The following is a 7,091-nucleotide window of genomic DNA, read 5'->3' on the forward strand; positions in this document are numbered from 1 at the left end:
GTTTAAATGGCAGTATTGGGAGGGCTATTACTGCCTAATCGCATCAAAGAATAGCTTGTAGACTGGACAGTGTACATCTTGTTACCCAAATGTCGTAGTGAAAGAGGCAACCTGAACTGTTAGTGTTCCCACTGTTATTACATTTTATGGAAACGTAACAAGTATGAAAGAAGTGGGTCTCAAAATTCTACTACTGGTAAAATCAGATATCGTGTTTGGTTGTGACTGACCTGCAAAGCAGCCATATCAGTGTACATGATTCAAAGGATGGTGTCGGAAGCTCCATCAGTCCCCATTGTATAACAGTCATGAGAATAAGATAACAGAGGTCGTGGTACTTACAGAAGTTTATAGAGAATCATTTCTTCCTCGAATACTAAAAATTTGGAATAGAACCGAAAATTGATAACACTCTACCCCTCCACGCACTGCTCAGTGGCTTGTGGAATAAATGTCTGAGTTTAGACTGTTTGCAGTCGATGCTGCTAACCGTGGGACGGATGCAATACCTGTAGGCTGTAGCGATTTACTGGAAGACCTGCAAACATTTGACGGCGTTAGAAATGAGTTGAAGCTGAACGTAGTTAAATCCAACATGCAGCATATAAATAGGCGAAGAGACCTACGACTGATCTATTACACTGTTGATGATGAATCATCAGAAACGGTAAAAATTGTAAAATCATTGTAACCAGCCAGTGCGATCTAAATTGGAATGATTACATAAAGCAAATAGTAGGAAGAAAGAAATATCAATCTGAGGAGAATTTTACCCACAAAAGAAGTGGTTTACGAAACATTTACTCGACTCATTTTTGAAATTTCTCGTCACTCTAGGACTCTTATCACGTTATATTAATGAAACGTCCAACGAAGAGTGATGCGTTTTGTCAACGCATCGTTTAGTCGGTACAAGTTGTTAAACAAACTCCACTGGTAGGAGCTACAAGAGAAGCATTATGGATCAGGGAGTGCTCAACGGTTGCAAAAATTGGAGGACGTATTTTGGGGGGCATATATTACTCCTAATTACTTCCACATACATCTGCATACATCTGTATCGAGAATTTATAACTAATAATTGACTTTACTGACAATTTTTCAACACGCAATTGTGAACAGAACAGGGACCGATGTTAAGTGATAGCAGTAGCAGGAGTGTCATGTGTTTTTTTAAAGAACGTCACCAAAGCGCAGTATACGTTGAAGTTCTATAGTGGGGAAATTTGTTTAACATGTACTGCTCGTTAGGTGGGTTGAGGAAACATGAATTCTATGTGACAGTGTTCTAAGGCAGAACAGCCCGTGCCTAGAGTGGCGCACTACTGCAATGATACTGGTGTCTCTGTTACTATTCATTTAAATATAGTACAGCTGACGTAAAAATGGCCGCTGTCAAGGTTTTGGTACGGAGAATAAGAGTGATGGAATGTTATAAGACCTCATTTCAGTAAGTATTACAGTTACAAAGCTCTTAGAAGTTATGACTCTCTACATACGATGTCCTCTTTGCACATCTTCATCTCAGAAGAGAGCGGTAATGGATGGGCAAGCAGTGACATGCATGCGTGGAGGGGGCGTTAATTCTGTTATTTGAAGCATGGCTACTGGCGAAGGAGGCCTCTCACATGTGAAGTGGCAGCCATTGTGATCACAGTAATACATACTGGTGTGAGTGGTGCGGCAGCCCCTGTGGTGGCAACACTGGCAGGGGCATGTGCAACCAAAGGATTCCTACTGGCATTTTTTGTTTTAAATAATGAGCTTACTTCTCCAATTCGTATCACAGTGATGGTAGCAGCAAAAAAGTGGGAAATTGGTGTAACTTCTCAATGTTTTGTGTAGGTACATACATGTCTTTAGAAGACGATACTAGACAGATTTTTTTTATTTCCCTCCGGTATTTGCAAGTCTACTGTAATCTTACAGTGTGGCACTCCCGTAAGACAGCCTGATAATGGCATCATGTAGTGAGGCCATTGTTTTCAACACACTAATAATGCAGGGAAATGTTAATTACGTGTTTTGTAATACCAATAATTATTAAATAGAATTTAAAATGCTGGCAAGTTTCTCACACTGATAATTTGTGTATTTCATTACCGTTTCTTGTCATGACATGTTTTGGGATTATCCCACCACTTGATGACCTGATAAATAAACAAAATTTGTTTTTACGTATGGTAGAAATTACAACATTCTAATAGTGATCGTTATAGCAAAAAAAAAAAAAAAAAGTCAACAGCAATAAAATGTAAACCTCCAATACATACCATTCAACTGACATTGGCGGCCAGAGTGGCCGTGCAGTTTTATAAATTCTTAATGGAGATGCTTGGAATTTTGTAATCTGAGTCTATGCCAAGACTGGTTAGAGTCATTATTGCCTCCAGACGGCCAGATGTGTTTTCTAAATTTCACATTTTCTAAATTTCACACTTCGTATAGTCTTGAATTAGTTACAGATTGAATAATGTATTCTTCCTGTTATACTGTATACACACACTTCCATTACTTGCTGCCCTTAATGGCGTTACAATTTCATTAGCCTGCAGTGTATTTACAAAATATCTGTGGAGGAAGACAGCTCTCCAAGTTGAAAATATGTCATAATAATTAACAGACGTGACAAACAAGGCAGAGAAATCTATAGGCCTACCATCCACCGCTACGTAGTACACAGACCGTATCCGCACAAATCATATTTATATAGAAACAATGAATTTTCATTAAACAGAGAACATTTTAACTTCAGTAGCGGATACAGTTCAATGCACCACTCTCGAGTTGGTAACGCAATTATAAAACAGAGCAATGAATACGAATTGATTTGGCACTTTGATTCATAGATTGTGAAAGAGCTTTTGACATTGTTGCAACAAAATCTGAACCCTATGATTATTAGAGTGAGTGCACCAGATAGTTCTTATAATAAGTAATCTTTATTTACGACAGACTGGTTCGGCTTTATAGCCATTTTCACGTACCTGCAAGTACAATTTTGGTGAGAACAGGCATAGAATCCAATGTCATTTATGTTAAAGTAGATGTATTGTACTCACGTCTAGATTGATCTAACGTCCATATTACGTCGTTAGTGGGCTATTTTATAACTATCACTGCGGTAATAAGATGGTAAATGATGTCAAGATGTTGAAAACAAGATGTTAATTACGTGACAGCAGTTTGACAGTTCCATTCTTACGACCCCACACATTTACAAAGATTGTGTTGATGGACAGCGATATTATTTTACTATCTAAAATTTGCTACAATAGTCTTTGGTTGTTGCATAAGTGACTTCCGATTTACCCATTTTCGTGCTCTAAATATTCAATGAAGTTTCTCAGGTAGTACTTGTCTCTAAATTCTGTATGTTCGTTTCATATTTCTTGTGAGTATTTTCTCTTGTACAACCAGATTGAAAATTCTTCGAGATTGTTCACTGCAAAATCTTTTCTTATTCTGTGCAGAATCTGTATACGCATTTTCGATCGTATCAGCAGTGTGATTTTGATTTTTCAAGTGTAGAAAAAAGCTCGACTGATTATATTCGCTCTCTCTAATGTGATCTTTATATATCACGTTAAGCAAACAGAATGCATACAAATACCACTCCAAGACAGAAAAGAAAATTCTGAACTACATAAACCATAAACTGATATTAAGTGACGCTATAGCATTAGAAGCTGATAAAGGAAATGGTGTGGTCATATTTAACAAAAACGACTATATAGATAAGGACATGTTATTCTTTAAATCTAACAGTATCACAGAATTTCCACTCAACTCTACCAACAGTTATGCAGCTAAAATAGAGAAAGCCATTAAAAGCTGTAATACCATTCTCACTGAACATGAAAAAAGAACCAACATGGTAACGAATCCAACTACACCAAAATTACGAGCCCAACCGAAGACACATAAACCGACTGTTGCGATTCGGCCCATAATTAATTGCATAAATAGCCCATCAAATTTGATAAGCGAAAAACTAAACACACTGATAACAAAACATTATACTTTCAACAAAACGTACACAATCAAAAATTTGCGTACTCTGGGAAGAGATAGAAAATACATACAAATACCGTATAATGGTAAATTTATTTCATTCGATTTCAGTAATTTATATATCAATGCGCCAGTACAGGAAACTATCTAAATAATAAAATATAACCTGTTATAATATAGGACGATATCAATGGCTAGAACACTTAAAATTACAATTCTTTTAGAAATAGCACTATCACAAAATTATTTTGAAAATATCAACAAAATTTACACCCAAGCCGTTGGAGTAACCACGGGTAACAGTACAGTAGTCACATTAGTCGATAGTTTTCTAAATTCTCTGGAAAAGAAATTCTTTAACTTAGACTGGCGTACTATCAACTAAATTGTATACTGTTTTAGGTATAAATGATTCAAAAGCCAAGATCGCTTAAATACTGTTCACTGGATGGCCGGTTTCAAGGCACTACAGGTGCCATCATCGGATCTGAATGTAGCTTAACATTTATAAACCATTTGGATATTACGTTTATAAATGTTAAGCTACATTCAGATCCTATGATGGTACCTTTAGTGTGTTGAATCCGGTCATCCAGTGAACAGTACTTAAGCGATCTTGGCTTTTGAATTATTTATACAACAGAGTGATCGCCCCACAACACACTATGTGTTCACTGTAAAATATTTTAGGTATGCAGATGCTACCCTGATGTTGGTAGAATGCAGTCAAGTAGATATCGAAAATGTCCGCCAAAAACTCAACCAAATGCACCCTAAAACAAAATTCACTATGGAAATTGAGAAAGACAATACCATTAAGTGTCTAGACCTCACAATTGGCAAAAATTATAATCGTCACTCATTAGATACCTATAGAAGTGCCAATTCCTGTCATCCAATGGCTCATAAACTAGCATTTTTCCATGTAGTGATTAATAGATTAAGTAATCTGCCATTAGACAAGCCAGCAATTCAAAAATAACTTAACACACTTCTTTATATAGCCAATGGAAATGATTTTGACCCCAACAAAGTCACATAATTATACTACAAACGTAAAACACCAAAGCAGAACACAATAGACAGCGAAATATGCCTAACTCCAGAATCATCCTCGACATAGAAAATAATTTACATACCAGCAGTCTACCTTGGTTAAATCTCCAACAGAATTAATGCACTTTTTAAAGCCACAGATCTTCAGCTAGCCTTTCGAACCAATATCAGTTTTCATAAAATTATGTTCCGCCTTTACTAGAACTTCGAAATGTGATAAACCAGGCATATATAGAATCACATGTGGCAGCTGCAATAAAAAAATTGGCTCTGAGCTCTATGAGACTTAACATCTGAGGTCATCAGTCCCCTAGAAATTAGAACTACTTAAACCTAACTAACCTAAGGACATCACACACAGACATGCCCGAGGCAGGATTCGAACCTGCGACCGTAGCGGTCGCGCGGTTCCACACTGAAGCGCAGCTGTAATAGCTTTCACATTGGCCAAACAGGAAGAAATTTTTACATGAGATATAAAGAACACATTAAAGTGAATATAATCGGTCAAGCTTCTTTCTACACTTGAAAAATTAAAATCGCACTGCTGATACGATCGAAAATGCACTAGAGATTCTGCACAGAATACCAGAAGACAAGATTCGGCTGTTATGGAGCATTCAGTAATGTGTCTATGTAGTTTACATTCACCGACAGAGGCGTACGTAGGTAGTAGCAGAACTGATGTCCCAATACGTCTCTAACTTTTTTTTTTGAGTCATCAGTCTTCTGATGAACTGATGTCCCAACCTCTTCATCTCAGAGTAGCGTTTGCAACCTATGTCCTCAATTATTTGCTGTATATGTTCCAATCTCTGTCTTCCTCTACAGTTTTAGCCTCTAAAGCTCCTTCTAGTACCATGATAGTGATTCCATGATGTCTTAACAGATGTCCTAATATACCGTCCGTTCTTCCTGTCAGCGTTTTCCGTATGTTCCATCTCAAATACACATCTCAAACGCTTCAGTTCTCTTATCAGTATCTGATTTCGGAATCTCTGCCTGATCGTGATGTACTCTAACTGGAATCTTCCCGTATCTCCCAACCTTTTCCAAATATACCTCCTCCTCTTGTGGTTCTTGAACAGAGTATTCGTTATTACTAGCTGAAATTTAATCCTTCTCGTCTCTCATTCCTCGTGCCACGCCTATATTCTTCCGTAACGCTTTGTTGTATTCCTTCCCCTACAAAAGCATTCCAGTCTCCCATGACTATTAGATTTTCATCTCCCTTGGTGTACTGAATTACTCGTTCAATATCCTCTCACAATTTATTATCGTTACTATATTTCTACATCCTCAGCCTGAACTATCGTTGTCAATTCTGATGAGAACAACCGTATCACTGTACAGCAACACACTCTCTGCCCTACCTTCCTGCCTGCAGAGGAAAGCTGGTGGACAGCCAGGGAGAGACACAGACAGGGCAGCGCAAGCTGCCGGCGGAACGGCCGCGTGTGTGAAGGAGCAGTAAGCCTTGGCGGAGCATCGCAGGCGAGGGTGCGACTGGGCGAGAGTGGTGACCTTAGAGTAGTTAGTGGCTGTTGCAACACTTCACAGGAGCTGCGAGTTGTACGGCGGAGCTGGATCTCGACGAGACAAAGTGTGTCGCCTCCGTGCGAGCTGCTCTTCTGGCCACTACCCTTCTTGATCACAGACTCAACCTATTTGTGTAAAATTGCTGAAGTTATTCTATGAGGAGCCTGGCACCTAGATCAATTAAGGGGACTGCCACATGACAAACATGTCCTATATTGTTCTTGCCATGGTGAGGAAGATGCCTCCCTTTTAAATTTTGAATGAAGTTATGGATTTATGTTCATGTAATTTTCGATTATTGCACTGGAATTTTTTATTAAATACTGTTTTAATTAATCTCTCAGTAAACACTGGATTGAATTTCTTTTTGTATTTAAATTTCTGAGTCTGTCTGTACGATAATGTTTATCTAACCGTCTCAAGTAAAATTTTGCTTAAACTGACCCTCTGTCTAAACTTTGGACTTGAGTCTGTTTTTGCAT

This window comes from Schistocerca piceifrons, chromosome 4, assembly GCF_021461385.2.
Source record: "Schistocerca piceifrons isolate TAMUIC-IGC-003096 chromosome 4, iqSchPice1.1, whole genome shotgun sequence".
Taxonomy (NCBI): Eukaryota; Metazoa; Arthropoda; class Insecta; order Orthoptera; family Acrididae; genus Schistocerca; species Schistocerca piceifrons.